Source organism: Vulpes lagopus, chromosome 1, assembly GCF_018345385.1.
Source record: "Vulpes lagopus strain Blue_001 chromosome 1, ASM1834538v1, whole genome shotgun sequence".
In the NCBI taxonomy this organism is placed as follows: Eukaryota; Metazoa; Chordata; class Mammalia; order Carnivora; family Canidae; genus Vulpes; species Vulpes lagopus.
This window is the reverse complement of record NC_054824.1, coordinates 95,236,988-95,255,954: the sequence shown is the minus strand read 5'-3', so window position 1 is coordinate 95,255,954 and position 18,967 is coordinate 95,236,988. Positions and strand designations below refer to the sequence as shown.

The following is an 18,967-nucleotide window of genomic DNA, read 5'->3' as shown; positions in this document are numbered from 1 at the left end:
TGTCCCCTTTGGCAATTAAAAAGTTTCTTTTGTCTGATTTGATGTTTTTAATAATGAATTCTAAGTGTGTGATTTAATATCTTGACCCAGGATTTTATTTTACTTTTTGAATTTGTTTATTGTATCTTTGAACAGTACTTATATTGAACCTTCTTAAGACAGTTTGTGTTTGGTGAATCTCTTATTTCATATATTTTAAAAACACATTTCAAATGTTTTCCTTTTAATATGTATGCTTTTTATTAAGTCATATCCCCTACCTGTCATATACCCTACCTGTTTTTTTTTTCTTTATCTTTTTTACTTTTTTTCTTTTAAAGCTTATTTCCTGTTTTCTTTCTTTTTTCACTTTCCCTATAGGTCAACTTTCTTTAATCACATCTTCCCCGCCCAACCTCTCCTGCAACTGGAAAAGAGTAATTGCTTTTAGGGTTTGTTTTTTCTTTCCATCTAAACTCTGAAAGTGCTTATAGCTATTATATTTCTCAACTTTACAAACAAAACAATATGTAATACTTAAGTTTCTCATCTCTTTTTCCAATTCTCAATTTTGTCAGTATGCTCAAGTTTTTACTCAGTCTTTTAGATATAAAGTATTGCTCTTATTGGCATTAAAATACTCCTTTGTTTTTTAAAGATTTTATTCATTTATTTGAGAGAAAGCAAGAGCAGGAGAGAGCTCACAGAGAAAGGGGGGGCGGGGAGAAGCACTCCCTGCTGAGCAGGGAGCCCTGCGTGGGACTTGATCCCAGGACCCTGAGATCATGACCTGAGAGCCAAAGGCAGATGCCCAACTTACTGAACCACCCAGGCACCCCTCCAGTACTCCTTTGGGGTAAAAAGGAGTCTGCATCATGCACAGGTAAACAGAGACAGGAGCCATGAAGAGTCTGTCTGAACAATACTTTTTGAAACCGTATTTCAAAAAGTATAAACTTTAATAGAGTTTTCAATATAATTTCAAATTATATTTCTATTTATTGCAATTTAAAATGTGGTCATTGCGCAACGGGATTTCATTCACACAGTTTCCTCTCCAATTATGAGTTCCTTTTTTAGATTAAAGTACTGTCACATTTTACATATGGTTAAATTCTACTGACAGCATGTAGGATTAAATTGATTTCCATCAAATTGTTATTGAAAATCCCTTAAATTACAGAATCATGAGTAACATATAGTCCATTATCTCCTATAGTACTCTCAAGTTCTTATTAGGACTATACATGCTAGGAAAGAGCTGCACATGTAAAAGATATTCAGTGTAAACCAAGATTAATATTATTTACTGAGATCTGTTTGGACCAGGTCTCATTATCTTAGTTTGAAAAACTATTGTGAAAAAAAAAAAAAAAGAAAGCCCTTAAGTAACTAATTTCTGTATTTTACATGATTGAGGATATCATTCACCACATACATATTACACTATGAGGCTGTCTAGTGATCTTTCCTCTGGTTTCAGTAATAGAGTAGTGATACTCAGCAGTATTTCCATTATTTTATTCATACACTATGAATCATGCAACTAATCATGAGACCCTCTGTCTCTTGGCTACTCAGATTTCACAGACAAATTTATGGTAATTGATTGACATATTCTTGTCCAAATATACATTTTTATCTTTATCACTTTTATTCAACATGTATTTACATGAATGCTAAATGTTTCATCTAATATTTGTTATTCATTTTGATTATCATCTGATGTATATTCTTTGTCAATCAATCTCATTTAGGAATAAGGTACACTATAAATTAATAGTAATCTAGAGCATCTATTAGGTGTGCATCATACTGGGAGGCAAGTTTACAAACAGAAATCTAAAGGTTCTAAGTGATATTGAAATCAAATTAATAGAAGGACAATTCAGACTGTTGAAATGGTTAGGAAAGGCTTCAGGGAGGATGAAGAGTTTAAATTTGGTTTTGAGAGAAATAGGAAAAGTGCTTTTTACATTAGAAAAAAATGCAAAGGAAAGAACTAGAAAGATGTGAAGACTGGTAAAGGAGGCCATCCTATTAGAATAACGGTACCCATAAGAAAAAGAAGTAATGAAGTTAAAACAGGCACTGGGACAAGAAAGTGTCAACACATTGCTATCACTAAACAACTATGAACTTCATCCTGCTGGTACATGGGTGTCATTGATAATAGGTGGAAAGAAGATTGACATCGATAAACTAGTTTTTTTTTTTAATTTATTTATTTATTCATGAGAGACACACAGAGAGAAAGAGAGACAGAGACCCAGGCAGAGGGAGAAGCAGGCTCCATGCAGGGAGCCCGACGTGGGACTTGATCCCGAGTCTTCAGGATCAGGCTCTGGGCTAAAGCAGGTGCTAGCTAAACCGCTGAGCCATCCGGGCTGCCTCGATAAAACTACTTTTAAAAGAAAAAAAAAAAAACTTACCTTAAAAAAATACATAAAAAGAAAAGAAAAAATGTATCTTGAAATAATGTGTCCAATAGATTGGATAAGGTTGCAGAGATAAGGAAGTCCATTAGGAAACTATTGTGATAGTTGAGGCATGATATCTAACACAGAACGTAAATGTTTTGTACACGTTCATTCAATAAATTAATGACTGACATAACAAAGGAATGGATAAGAGGGAAAAGACCACCATTTATTAAGAGGGATGTGAAAACAATTACAGATGATGGTGTGACAGAGTTGGAAACTAATTGCAAAAGAAGGTGTGGAAAAGATTAGAAATTCAATTCAGATGCTTAAATTGTTTGCAAAAATATAAAAGGCAAGAACAGTAACACCTTCATTGAAGATGATTAATTTGACTTTAATTATATTGAATTTGAGGTGGAAAAAATCTAGATGAAAATATTCAAGATTATAAGGAAAATATATTTTTTTATTTGTTTCATTTGTTGATTTGCCTCAAGCACTTAGAAAAGTGCATGGCACACGGTGGGCTCTCAATATATCTGTCTTATATTAAATTGAAATGTTTCAGGAAATGTGACTTGACTGATGTTCACAATACACATTATGTCTCATGGTAATTATGTATGCTATCTACCTAAAAATAATATTGGAAACATTCTTCTGAAGTGAACATAGAATAATATAACAATACTATTTTACTTATGTACATTTATTGAAAGTATGATTTATTCCCAGAATTTAGTTTGATCTTATTGGATTATTTTATTAAATATTCTTGATAATATTTGAGCAGAGATTGAGATTATCACAAACCCATATTGAAAAACACTCTGTAGATTTACATGAAAGAGAAGGAATTTCTGACTCATCCTTTACTGGGAGGCTGTGACCTGTTATGTGTGTAACTATTCTATAAATTCTGACTTAAAAAAATTTGGTATCTGTAAGGTATTCCCTGTGTCATATATCTTTTCAACAGAAGCATAATATAAACTATGAATAGAGATCGATTAGGAATAATGAACTTGAGTAGTTACATGGAGGACTTCTCATTATTACTAAATAGAAAATAGCTCACTGAATGTATTAGATCCGTCTAGCTTTCAGTATATTACTGAAAAAAAACGTTGGTATGAGAGTGTCTGCTCATAGTAATATGAGGATCTGTGGAACAAAGGCAGAAAGAAAAAGGGATAATTTCACTTCAAGAAATAAATATGAGCAAATGATATTTTCTTGCTCTTTCTCATAATAATTCACATCTGATTTGGGAAATATTCATGAGGTCTGTAAATTGTAATTACTTCATTTTTACGCTTCCTGAAAAGAGAAAAAAAATAAAAAGCAGATCTGATACTACTACTGCTGTTAACAATCTAAATTTAAAATTATATGCTAACTACTTTTCCATGATGTTTTATTGATTTTCTTTTGGTTCAACTTCATTGATTAAATGAGACAAAGCATATGGTATTGAGATTTCTCACTGACGTTTTCATCGAGACTGGATAAAGTCCAAATGGTATAGTATCTTCTAGCCTGAATCAAAGCTCTGATTTTAGAGAATAATTGTCTATTTTTTTTCTTTCTTTCAAAGGCTGGTTTCTTTCACTTGTTACCTAATATTTAAGTACAAAAGTGATGTTTTTATAGTCCTGCCTTCTTATAAATAATAGATAATCCAAACAAATATTTTAATAAGAATTGCCTAAGTCATTATAGGTCCTAAAAACAGTAGCCAAGTGGTATTTGAGCTAGAGAGAACAAGTAAAAGGAAGAGAAGAAGAAAAAAAAAATATTAAAAGAAGAAAAAATTTTGATCATTTATCGGTTGGATTCAGTATCAAACAAATACTTAACATTCTCTTTTATCTTCGGAACTTTCTGAAGAGTCAAACTATATAAGTCACATAACAGGAATTTGCTCCACTATGGATAAGAATCTTGTGCAAGGGTGTGAATCTGTGAATTATTTCATGGTCCCAAAGAACAACAAATTGTCCAGATGAAGGCAAAGTCAGAGATTCTGAGAACTAATCCAGGAATACCTAAACTTAAACTTTCATGAAACCTAATTCAGGTCTGCATTGCCAGCTCTCTTTCTTATAATTTATTTCTCAAGTTGTTCTTTTATTTAATATGCTGTGCCCATTACAAACAAAACAAAAATAACCACAATTAAAAAACTCCAAGTATTGGTTTTCCTTTATTATCTAGTTTGTGTTTCTTTTTTCTTTTATTTTCTGTTTTAAGATTTTCTTTTTTTTTTAATTTCATTTTTAGATTTTATGTGAGGTGCTTAAATTCCACTTTTAATTCTTAATCCACTTCTCATAAAAGGAAACCAGGAAATAACAATTTTGACCAAAAGTTGGATATAAGGATCGGTCTATTTTATATTGCATAATTAATTATAATGTTTGATACAGCATACCAATCTCTCTGCCTCTAGCTTCTGTTTCCCCCTGGAATCCTCATCTAGTTAACTCCTACTCATGCATACCACATTTTTTTACAGGCCACTTGGTTAAATAGGGGCCTCCATTGCCTGAGATCCCTTTTCCTGATGAGTTCCTAGTTAGACCTGGCCCAAAGAACAATATATAATAGATGGGATAAGTGAAAGTGAGCTAACAGCATTACCTTCCAACTGTCTTACTGTGGTCATACAGATGGTAGAGAGACACAGAGGTGTCTGGGAATTCCAGTTTGTTCTTGTTCTCCTCCATTCTGTGACTAGCTCTTCTTCCCAATTATTGACATGATAACTAACAGTGACACTAGATCAAAATAGGCAGAAATTACACAGAAATGAGAGCTTCCTTTTAAATTATTTATGAATTTCCCTTACAAGCAACCCCCTTAGATGATTACATCTGAAATCTATATTAATAGTCACAAATGACAAAACTCTAGTTCTATTTCTTCAAGCAAATCACAAGTTCCTTTAGTAGATGTATCAGTTGGTTAAGTCATCAATATAGAAACTACCAGAAGTATTTCAAATAGTAATGGGTTTAACCCTGGAGATCAGAGGTTTGCCTAATTGTTGGAAGAGCTAAGATAGTGAAGATCAGAAAGCTCCTGGTAGATTTCACAAAACTGGGGAGTGTACATGTTATAGAAAATTGACTCTCATGTTCTCAGTGGCTTACAACGATGAAAGGGATGACTCAGAAGGGCACATGGAAGCGGCTGGCAAACACTCTCAACTGACATCTGCCAAAGCCATGTGCTTGTTCATAGTTGTTAGCAGAAGAATAATTACTTCTGTTTTTCTTCCATTTCCCAAATATTTTGAGAGTACCTCTCATTGGTAGAAATAACCATACTGGCAGGAAATAATGAGAAACCCAGTTTCCAAATTCTAGTTCCTATTATACATGAGAAAGCTTAAACAGGAAGAGTGTTCTATACCATATAGATAGTGATTGCTTTTGATATAAAAATTCATTTAGAAGCATTTATCTCCTCAAACCTCAACCCATAATTTAGTTTTTCATCCTAATATTAATATTGTTCTTTTGCCTATTAGTAAAATTTAAGGCTCTTCTAAAAGTGATAAGATTATTGTGTCACACATGTGCTATCTTATTCTTAAATAATAACCAACTTTTCTAATTATTCTCTTGAAGGAAAGTTACAATACACACAGAGAGACTCGAAGCGGCATGTGTGAAAAACATCTGAAAAAAATTAAAGTTTCTGGACAGATGTTGTAAGAGTCTTGTAGAAAAAGCTATCAGCATTACAATCCCAATTCTAATTTACTTTACATCAGGCATTTAAATTTATTATCTTTAGGCCATATGTTCCAAATGAAGCTTGGTTCTATATTCATGAATCAGTTGACAATGAATAGTTAAGTTCTGCTAATTCAGAAAGGTGAAGTTGAGTGAGCTTATTTAAATGGTAGAATATTTGTAACTACAAATTCTACATACCATCAGAAAACTTCCAAAAAAGACCTGCCATATGTTTTAAACCGTGATGGAAATGGTTTAAAAAAAACCTGCAGCTTTTATGCAGCTATACTTGAGAATATCTTAGCATTTCCATTAAAATTCTATTTTGAGAGTTTTAAACTTGGCTCTAAAATTCATTGTAGACTAAAACTCAACATGTGCAATCTAAGGGAATATTAAGTAACAGAATATATTAAAATAATTAAATAGCTTTCAACATTTATAGGTCTTTAGTATCTTAGCTGTACAGTTAGATTTAAATAATTAAAAAAACTTTGTGCCACGTGGACTATTGGTTGTGGCTCTTGTCAGTGTGATAATGAACTGTCCCAGCACACCGGTCATAATCTTCATGAACATTACACTTGACTTGCTGGAAAGAGCAAAAATGACTACAGGTAGAAAAACTGGGAGTGGGAGGTTGCATTCCCTGAATTTCCGAAGATCTCAAGGTAATAGTCAAGGTAATATTCCAGATTCTCTGAAAAGTAGCCCACTTAAACAGGAAGCAGCATGTTATCAGTGAAAATTTAGAGACTGGGTACCCAAATGCTTAAGTAGAACCTGAATAGAACTTAAATAGAATTGAACTTATGTACTCAAGACTCCTTCCAGTTGAGGAGTCAGTGAAGATCATACAAAGAATATCTTATATTTGTGATGTAGAGCCTGATTATCTCCCCTGACACTTGTCTGTAGCATGGTTCCAGGGATACATTCCTAAGGGAATCTTGTTGATCCCCCTAAGGCTTATCCTGGGTTAAAGGGATGATGCAGAGAATGGAGAGCTTCTGTATTCTCTCAAAGTCACGTTGGAATCAGAGAAAGATGTGTTTGAGCCTTGGGTTTGTCGTTTTCAGTCTGTGTGATCTTGGGCAACACAATAACCTCTCTAAATTTCAATTTACGAATCTATAAAATGGGGTGATTATATAAACCTCAGAGGTTTTTAAAGTTAGGATCAACTAGATAACTACACAAAGTTCCAACAGTGTGTTCATCACATATCAAAACTCAATAAAATCTAATTGTTATTTTATATGTATGGACACTGAACACTGTTTCATTGACTGGAACCACCTCGCACCTCTATTCCCGCTTCTATCAGGAGCTAGTTACTTTTGATTCTCCCTCTAACACTGATGATCACCCCCCAGGGATATCAGGAAGGTGATGGGGTGACAGAGGACAAAAGCATAGTATTTTAGGATGAGGACCAAAATCTTTTTTTTTTTTCCTGAAATATCATTCCTTCATTTAAATATTGATCTTTCAATTCCATCTAGTTCTAATACATTTTTGCACCACCTTAGTTCATTCAGTAAACATTCATTAAGTCTTCGCTGTATGCCAAATTCTCTGTTAAAAACTGGTGTGGAAAAAAAAAAAAGAAATAAAATATGTTTCTTATTCTCAAAGCTTGTAGTTCCAAAGGTATGGCTGATAGGAAGGAAATCATCCTAATAGCATGGGATAAGAGTTGAGAAGTCAGATGCAGGAAACATTAATATTAGATTGAGATGTCTGGGAAGGGTTCTTAGAGAATGTGATGAAACGGGTTTTAAAAAAAGAATTTTAGTTGAGCATATGAATGCAGGGAAGGAGAATGTTTTAGTAACAGGAAGAGCACATTTAAACAAGTTATGAGAGCAAGAAATCATTTAGTTTGGAAAAAGTCTAAAATTATGGTAGCAACCTAAAAGAAAGAAAGATGTGCAAGGAAAAGTCGGAAAGAGTTTCTCCCAAATCATATGGGAGCCTATCAAAGGATTTTATGTAGGTAACTGGTAGAATTAGATTTGCATGTGAGATTTTCAGTTTGGTAGCAGTATGAAAGGTAAGACTGCACTCAGTAAGAACAATTAGGAAGCTATTCAATAATCCTAATAGCACAGTGTTTACTAGTTGTATAACACTGGGAAAGTTATGTGGTCTTAACTGACTTCTTAAAGCCTCCTTTTCATTAGTATTATGTCAAGGAAAATACTAAGAGCAGCAGCAACAACACTAACAACAGGTAGGTCAAATTACACGCCAGAGATTGATACAAAGATTAGATGAAAAAGTGTAGGTAGAAGCATTGAGCTCTGTGCCCATGTAAGAGTTGAATGTCCTTGTTCACATTTTTCATTCCAAATCACATTGGCTTATGTGGAATAAACACATGGAGGTGAATTTTTGAGCTGTTGGATGTTTTTGTGATCATTTTGGGATCTAGGCAGAAAAGGGTGATGAGTGATAATATCTACAGCCCCTGTAAGGCAACGCTTGCATACTTGAACGTGCATCAAAATCACCTGAGTATGTAGGTAAAATGCAGATTTGCTAAAGTGCAGATTCAGAATGTGCAGGCCTGGAATAGGGCCTAAGATTATGTGTTTCTGCAAAGTTTCCAGATTATATTGATGAATCTGGTCCATGAACCACTTTTTGAGTTACAAACTCTAAGGAATGCTTCATATTTTGCCCATGTTCCTAAATGCTCCAATTAAAATATATAGGATTTCAGAATGGATTTTAAATAAGCAAGATGAAGGTGAAGAGGTAGATTTTAAAAAGCAAATGCAGGAGACATGGAATTAATATGCTGAAATGCTACCTACCATGACTCATTCTGTAGATAGGTCCTATGTCCCACAGCAGTTTTCATCTTTTTTCCCTTTAAAGCTCTATACATATCATATATGTGATACTAGTTCTATAATTTAATTTCAAACTAGTTAATTTCAAAATGTGGGTGAAAACACATTAACTGTTTATTTATTTTTAAATCACATACTCAAGTTAAACACTTCAAAGCACTCCAGCACCACGCAGGGGCTTTTGGCACAGATTGGACACTGGCTTCCCTGGAAGGAAGAGGTATCAGGTAAAATCTGAAATTTGAAGATGAGATAATTTAGGAGTCAGAACTGGAAAAAGAGATAATAATGTGTTCCTCTACCTTTCCAGAGACTTGATCAGTGGCATGGGATTTTATATAAAAAGACTCAGTAGGTACTTCCTGAGGAGCAAAACTGTCGTTGTCAGCAATTGGACAGATTGTTAGGAAAATGTCTTTCAACTACCTTTAGATGAGGGCCTATTTAAAAAGAAGAATTTTGCTATTGACTCCCATGAGGTGTTTTACTATTGAGCACCCTGAGGACTTAATTTCTAGGGAGTTAAGAAAGAGACATCAAATAATAATTGAGGATATATAAAATTGTACTTACTCGAAAATATTCCACATGCATTTCTGCAACCAAGACATTAGACATAATTCAACATTTTTTAAACTTGGATTAGAAATATTTTATAGGGGGGCACCTGGGTGGCTCAGTCAGTTGAGCCTCTGCCTTTGGCTCAGGTCATGATCCCAGGGTCCTGGGCTGGAGCCTCACATTGTGCTCCCCTCTCAGTAAAGGAGTCAGTTTCTCTCTCTCGTTTCTGCCTCTTCCTCTACTCATGCACTCTCTCTCTCTCTCTCTCAAAATAAAAAAATAAAATCTTTTTTTTAATAAAATAAATATTTTATTGGAATAAAAAGTCCATATTCTGAAGCAAAGTCAAGTCAAATCTGAAGCTTGGTTTTTGAAGCAAAAGTCAATGCGTCTGTCGAATTGACCTCTTTATTTGATAATAATTTTTTCTATACTTAAATGTATGTTAGTACTTTATATTTAATATCATTCTGAAAAAAAAGAAAAAATATCATTCTGAAGGCATTAGGGAATGTACAAGGGTGAGATAGAAGAAGAATGTTTCCTGATGATTAGAGTATGCTGGTAGCACTTTATTAAAGAGAACTAAACAACACGATATTTTCAAGCAATATAGGGAAAGTCAAAATACATTCCTCGTTTCAGGATTGCCATTCTTTCTAAACACTAGATTTGAGAAGCATTTTGTAAATCTCATCAATGCCTAAAATAAAACCCAATAATGCAGAGAATGACCGTCTGATATCTGCCAGGGTCATTTAGTACACCATCCAGACTTGGTAGATTTTTATTTAAAAATACATTGCAAACTCTGAAGTTTAAAATCTCTTTTTATGTTTTATTTGTAATAAAGATTCAAAAGTTATCAGTTGCAAAAAAGAGAAATTCAATGTTTGGATTAAACAAAATGTGCCATTTCTAGAAAAATTGCCTTTTCTTGTCTATTTTTTCTTGTTTCATACATCTGTGCTTTTGTAAAATAAAAACTAGTTAGCATGGCAACTGGAGAGTCACGTGTACTATCTCCGAGCTAAAAGACTCCTTGTTTGAGAAATATTATGTTTGCTATTTATTTGAATATGTATAATATTATATTCAGAGGAGAAAATATTTTTTAGGTACCATATCACAAAACTATTCAGTGCATTTTGTCTGTTTTTCTAATAAATAATTTATTGTTATTTAAACAACATGTTTAATAGTACCAATGAAGAAAACCCAGATAGAATAAAAAATAAAGGAAATTAAAGTTTAATATTCTAGATGAATCAAAGGGCAACTGAAAGACTCTTCCTTATAATGAAAGGAATAAGTTGCTTTCCTCAATATGTTAAAATTATAGTAAATAAAGAGATCAAGGCACAATTATAAACTAAAACAAAGCTCTAGAAGTTCCAGTATATACCATAAAATTGCTACTCATTTTACCATCATTCTATTTTTCAAGATTTTTAATGTGGCAATTTAACTTAAGCATGAAGAAGATAGTTATGGATTCAACTTAACCAAATTTCTAGAAGGGATAGCAGAGCTCTAGTCCTGGGGATGACTAAACCATGCTCCTACACGTCAGGAGACTCTCCTACTGATTTTTATTGTCTTTTAAAATTATTTTGTTCTCTGCTACTTCCAACTTCAATAAAACAGGGTGCACCAACCACATCTCAAGGATTTTACTCTTTTAACTTTCAAAGTGGAGAGAAAAGGTAATTTTTTCTGAGAGAGGAATAACTCTTCCAGGACCATCCTGGGTATGGTACTCTATTCGTAAATTATTTATATATATGGTCCAATATTGTCCTCAATTTAAATGCACTAGTGACCTGTTTAATTATATACATGATATACGGTGAAAAGACTAGGGAAGAGAACCAAAGGAGCCAATGGCCATAAAAGCAGGAAAATTGTAATGTAAAGGAGAGCTATGACCCTGAGCCCAATATATATATTCTCACATTATCCAGAGAACAAACACTGAGTTTAAGTTGATCTTCTCTGAATTAAGCAAGAATATTGCTTACATATCTCTTATTCATTAAAATCTGTGTTTATTTCATGCAGATTTTCTTCCTTTGCCAGGAAAGATGTATTCCCCTGCTTTGCAGCAGTAGTGTGCTTGCCTCATCATCATTTTTTTAAATTTTTTATTTATTTAGAAGCAGGCTCTATGCAGGGAGCCTGATGTGGGACTCCATCCCGAGGTCTCCAGGATCACACTCTGGGCTGAAGGCGGTGCTAAACCGCTGAGCCACCCGGGCTGCACTCCATCATCATTTCTATAGGCTTTCTTTACCATGGTCTATGAATGACATAATGTCGACATTTCAAAATAAACAGATAATGGGGGCTTTGCCAAATAATTGGGTGTGTCTTGCAAGGAGAACTCTGCAAGAAAGATACTGGCAGTCAGGAAATAAGTAAAGTGCTTTTCTTCTCCTTCCCTGGCCTAAATCTTTATAAATCACCAAAGACTGTAAAGATCTGAATGGGGAAAAGAAATATATCTGTTGCTCATGAAAGTAGAGGCATTTGTTTGTCCTTACCAACCTCTCCTGTTCTTCTTCATCTTGTCTTTGTTTTTGTCCTGTGCTTTCCTCTACTTTTTTGGGTGGTATGTGTCTAACAAAATCCAGGGAAAATATACCCATTACGCAAGGATTTTGACTCAAGTTATACTAAGGAGATGTAACCCAGACATGTTAAATGACACCAAATAATACTGCTAAATAAATAACATTTATAATTAAGAGAGTTATGTTTAAAAAGCTTCCTCGTGTAATTGGTGTATATAATTGTACAGATAAAAATTAAGTGCATTAACTAGACCAAGAGACTTTCCTGTAAGAACTTTATTTACCTATTTTATTTATTTACAAGTCAAACAATTTGGAATATAAATATCTACAAATGCTGTTCAATTGATAGTACTTTATTTTATTTAAAGATTGTATTTGTTCCTGAGAGACACAGAGAGAGGCAGAGACATAGGCAGAGGGAGAAGCAGGCTCCTTGCAGGGAGCCCGATGTGTGACTCAATCCCAGGACCCTGAGATCACAGTCTGGACCAAAGTCAGACGCTCAACCATTGACCCACCCAGGCATCCCTGATAGTACTTTAGAATGTCATCAATGTCATGATTGTGATCAGTACCATAATATAGATATATGATAGATAGATAGACTTATTTGAGAGAGAGAGAGAGTGTGCACACAAGTGGGGGGAGGAGCAAAGGGAGAGAATCTTCAAGCAGATTCCCTGCTGGGTGCAGAGCCCAATGCAGGGCTTCATTATCAGAAATCAAGAGTCAGGTGCTTAATCGAGTATAACATCCAGGCCCTCATAATTTATATATATATATTGAATGATTATGTTACAGGGGCCATGCCAAAGACTTCCCATATCTTATTTAACTTACTCCACACTAAACTCCACAGGGCTAGTTGTGATTTCATCTTTAACTTTTCCCATTACTTTGTTCCCAGATCATTTTCCCTGACCTGTAATCTATCAGTGAAGTTATCAGGTATCTTTCAAATCATTTTTTATTCCTGCTTCCCATTCCTAATGTTTCCGTAACCCATTGGGCTGGCATTACTTCTCACTTGAATGGCTGTCATCACTTCCTGACCAGTTACTCAACGACGATTACCCACGATCTTTCCTACACTTAGCTGCCAGAGCTCTCTCTCTAAAGTTCTGCTTTGACGCTACATTATGTTATTCCTTGCCCAAAAACTTTTCCTATTGCCAAGCAATTAAAAGTACTCATTAACAATGTTAGATAAGTTACACTAGAACATAGATTATATCTACATGTGTAAATCAAGTTGCATTTTCCCAAGTGGTATCTGTCTTTGGAATTGGAAAGGAATTTAGCATAATATAAAAATTTATTTGATAGTAACTAAGTGGTGGAAGGGCATAATTTCCAAGTGGGTCCTTAGCCAGTGTGAATGCAGGATGATATAGCATTATTTAATTCTGACCTCTCTGTATAAAATGACACTCAATTGGGTAATTGAAACAATGCAGTCATGAGCTACTTTCTGCTTTCTGCAATAAGGATGCTGATAATTCTGTTTTTTACCTAAAATTTTCCAACAGAACTAATGTATTAATGTCAGTAGCAATGAGCAATACCTCTCACCTTTGACTACGCCTTTCTGCAACCCCATCTCCTGTGTTGGAAAAGAAAATGTCATAGTTTGTAATTCATGTTGTGAAATTTCATCTACAAAAGTTAAAATAAGAGTCAATAGAAAAGTCTATTCCCCCATAAATAAATAAATAAATAAGAAAAGTCTATGTCCCTAATAAAGAACAGTCTATATCAGGCTACATTATGTATATACTCTCATGAAGTATTTTTGGCTGTATACTCTGTCTTTGCTATTTAGAATCATTTTTATGACATTAAGATAGTTCATTAGTGTAAGAACCTCAGGAATTTTTTATCCAGACCAATCTCCTAAAGCAGTTTTAAGATAACATTAATTGAAAGCAATATTAAAAGTGGTCTTGTTTAAAAAGGGGAGGCATGATTCCGTGGTAAAATATTTATAAAATTCTGGATAACTTTTAAGGAAAATTAGGGATACCCCAGAGCTTTTCATATGTTAATTCACTATTAGTATTAAAAAAAATCACACAGATAAACATAAGGTGCTGCATTTTATACTAAATTAGCCATGGATCTCATCATCTCCTATTTTCTCTCATGGGATCTCTTGCATGACTAATAGTCCCTGAAACCCATTTTGAAAAACACTCTATGAACACTACTATAAATACTGTTCTCCACATACATACTGCAAAATAATTTAAAATAAGTCTGAAATAATTTAGCCTTTGCTCGTAGTATTTCTCCATGTCTGGAATACTCTCCTGCTCTCCTTATTTCACCTGTTCAACTCCTATTCATGCTTTGAGGCCAAGATCAAATAATGCCTTGTCTATTAGAGTCCGTTAACTTCCCTGGAAAAAATAATAGCACATTTAAACATATTTATTATGACTCTTATTTTTATAAAAGTGTCTCATGTTAGTTCCATGAGGAGAGGGAAATTTTTAACTGCTTTGTGAATACTTTTAATTTGCTTGGCAATAGGAAAAGTTTTTGAGCAAGGAATAAAATAACATAGCATCAAAGCAGAACTTTAGAGAGAGAGAGCTCTGGCAGCTAAGTGTAGGAAAGATCGTGGTTGAGTAACTGGTCAGGAAGTGATGACAGCCATTCAAGTGAGAAGTAATGTCAGCCTAGTGGATTACGGAAACATTAGGAATGGGAAGCAGGAATAAAAAATGATTTGAAAGATACCTGATAACTTCACTGATAGATTACAGGTCAGGGAAAATGATCTGGGGGCACAGTAATGGGAAAAGTTAAAGATGATGTTGATGTTTCCCAGCTGGGTTTCTTGAAATTTAGTAACAACATGAAGTAAAATTAGTAATCTGATTATTCTATATCATCACTTACAGGAGAATAAGGCCTCTAGAAATGACACAAGGAAAATGGAAGAGTTGCAAGTAGTAGAGGTTTAGAGTGCCACTTGTACTCTGAGCAGTGGTGGAGACCATCTCAAGAAACGATACCTTTCACAATTCTAGGATCAGCTCTGGAGTATCCTGAAATAATTTGAAAACAAATCAAAAGCAGTGATTATAATTGATACAGTTCTGTTCAAGGTTTTGTTTTCAATCAACACATGTTGGCCTTTTAATCAATGTTTTATATTTTTTCATGTACATAACCATAAAATTATTTAAATAACAATGAAAAGACACTGCTGCCTAGTACAAATAACTAGAAATCTAGTCATGTGCCTAATTACATTGAAAACATTTGCATTTAACTCAGCTTAATTTTAAAATTACAAAGTTTATCCTATTTCCCAAATTTTAGACATGGAGATAGTGTGCATGTGTGTCCTTTGAATTACAGAAGGGATGAACATATCATGCAACCAATCCTGTCCCCAAACCCAATTCTTCATTGAAATTAGAATGAAACCCACATGGAGTTTGGATCTGTTGGCTACTGCCTGAAGTAAGCACTCTTGCTCTCAAGCTCTGGAAAGAGCTATAAAAATGCCCTTGGCCCACATACATGTATGTGTGGTGTGTACAAGAAGTCAAGAGCATATATATTTAGAACAGCATGATTCTAAACCTGCTGACTATCTCCTTTCCTGCTTCACCATGTCTAATGTCAGATATCACAGCGTATAGGAAATTGCAGTCAGCCTCACAGGAAAGCACCCTCTCTTGTCATTTGCAGAAAGACTGAGGTGGTCCTAACAGAAAATTCACTCTAATGAGTAGAAAGATCTCCTTCAGTGCTATTTTGTTTAATACATATAATGACTTCAGCTAGAGACCTAAAAAAAAAAAAAAAAAAAAAAAATGCAGGCTTAAAGGCCACCTTAATTTGCCTAATCAAAAGAAAAACTTTAAAAGTATATCCAAATAGATTACTAATTAATGATGCCAGTTTTCCTATATTTTCTCTATCACTTTTTTAAATTTAAAAAGCTGTCAATTTGAATGCCATCATTATTATTAACATTTTGCGTATGTCTTCCCATGACATGGCTAAGTGTCCATAGATTTCTAGGACTATTTTTAATGTGGATAATAGTTTTTAGTAATAAAAAAAAAATGGAAGAACATCTTTTCATATTCCTAAAGATTCTAAGATTCTGTTAGTTAACAGAAGAAAAGAATGGCTAAATTGTACAGATAAGTGATTACTGCCTAGCATTATTTATTGTATTTTCATCAATATATAATTATAAAACAAGATGAAACTAAAGGCCTAGGTCATTCTTCCATCATATATAGTTCATGATTATTTTGAAAAAGTATTAACCTCATGAAATTGCTTTCTGCCAAAGAGACTTAATGGTGTAAAATACCATCTTTATAGAATTATAAATGAAACAAATGAACATAGGTAAAGGGGGGGAAGAGAGAGGGAAGCAAACCATAAGAGACTCTTAATTATAGAGAACAAACTGAGGGTTGCTGGAGGGGTGTGGGTGGGGGGATGGACTAGATGAGTGATGGATATTAAGGATATTAAGGTACTTGTTATGATGAGCCCTAGGAGTTGTATGTACGTGAAAAATCACTAAATTCTACTCCTGAAACCAATATTACATTATATGTTAACTAGCTAGAATTTAGATAAAGATTTGAAACAAGCAAACAAACAAACAAAAGATAACCACTTTTATAGGATTCTATGAATGAACCTAAAGGCCAAAGTGGACATATTCTTAAGGTGCAGACTGGGCTGTAATAATTCCTTCATTTAGTTTTTAAATTAAAAAAAAATTATTCAGATTGTATTCAAAGTCCTATGTTTCTAAACTGAAAACAAAACATGATCTTGCCATTATGAAGTTTCCAGTTGAGTGCTATCAGATTGCATCAGAAAATAAGTCTTTATGTATCATTATATATACCATTAAATAATGAGAATAATATACTTCTTTACTTTGCTTTATGAATTTTGAGCATGGAAGTGAATTTGAGCAAGCATTCCACTTTTTTCCATTAAAAAAAAAATATCTCCCTGCTGCTGCCACTATATCTCAACTCTCGGTATTCTATCTAGCTTGAGTTTAATCTCCCTTTATTGAATTTTTTTTTACATTTTTGCGAATTTTGTATTCCACATGCATATTCATACTTGCTTAATTTTTGTTATCCTGGACTTAAAAATATAAATATGATGGTTATCTTATTAAAGGGTCAAATAATTATTAATGTCATTATTTTATACTCACATTTAAACAAGAGTTTGAGTGATTGAAGAAAATTTCAAAAATAAAATTGACACATTGACTGATACATGTTTTCCAAAAAGATCAAAAGACTCAAGCAACACAAAAATCTGAGACTCTCCCCCTAGTAAATGAAGTGTCGCCAATGATTTATTTTGCTTTCTTGATCTGTCAGTTGCAAAATGTATTTGACTTGCATTTGCTTCCATATTTCTGGCTACTGTCTTTGCACCTGTTACCCCCAGAATCTATGTCTGACATCTTTGTTTTCCATGAGATTTATTCCTATGAATTAGTGTACTTCCTCCAAAAGAACAATACTTATGTCACATATTTGTATTTACTCTTCCAAGGGGCCTGTGTCAGGATAAGTGCTCAATTAATGATGAATCAGTTGATCTTTTTTGTCTTATTTTCTCCCCACACTCTATTTTCTAGTCATTTATCAAGTACCGCCAGTTTTCCTCTTTGCGGTTTTACATAACTGTCCTTTACTCTCTCCCAGACCCACCCTCTTCTACTTTAATCAAAGTTACCATCTGATCATCCTAAGGCTATTGCAATTATCTGCTAATTGAACTACCTCCCTCAAGACTCTTGGTAATGCAATTCATTGTATAAAGCATTGCCTGATTAATCTTCTTAAAATGGTATTGTCAGACTCTGCTTAAAAATTTACACACATCTCTATAAAATTCAAATTCTTAATTCCCACGTTGAAAATTCTCAGAAATTGGCTGCTATTCTCTTCCGTGGTGCCCAATACATGCAATTTATAACCCTTGGTGTAGGGATAAATATAGAAGGAATGAGACAAATAACCTACCATCCAAGAGAAAATATACCAATAAGGTCTTGTTGCTTAAGCACAGATTTGATTTCCCCACTCTGACACCAATGATTGGGCAATTTACACTCCTCCAAGTTTTCTTCCTAGAGCACTCAAGTTCTACCCTCTCGTGATGCCTTCTATTGATGGAAGAAATGTTCACGCTACACCCTTGTGTTTCTCAGAAGAGGAAGAAAATTCTTTTTCTCTGGAGTAAAAGGTTTTGAAGGTGCCATTCATTTCTTTTTTTTTCCAAAGCCTTTTACTGAATCCTCATCATGAGAGCAAAAGTGGTGATTTACCAGAGTAATTGGTATGATTGATTGGTATATATAGAGAAGAAATGAACTTGTGTGGCTCAACCCCTTTTAGTTTTCTCTCTCTTAGAGAAGGCTACTCTCAAGTTAGTCTCCTTTTTTCCTTTGCAATAACTAGCCTGCTCCTGAACAGAAGATCTATATTTGTCCAGCTCCTCTTGCTCCTAAGAAGGAATGTTGAGTAAGGGGGGCAGAGAGGGTCAGAGTGTAGACGGGAGTGTCAGCCTGTTTGTGTCAGCAAATCTAGTATCCTCCTAGTATCAGCTTTACAACTAATAAAATTAACAGTTTGATCTCTTATGTCTGGATCTTTTGTCTATTTCTCTATTGATTTGGCCAACTACATAATATTGCTTATAACCATATTTTTTATCTCTTAAGACTAACAGAATGTCCTCTATGTGGTATTTGTTTGTATTTGGAAGATAATTTAGTTTTAAACTTCATGGCTTAAGTG

The 18,967-nt window shown here is 34.0% G+C and overlaps 1 pseudogene; it reads right to left on the bottom strand.

The window, feature by feature from the left end:
* The window catches only part of LOC121487174, a 50,638-nt pseudogene extending 38,417 nt beyond the window's left edge, over nucleotides 1-12,221 (bottom strand).
* Between the last annotated feature and the right edge of the window lie 6,746 nt (nucleotides 12,222-18,967).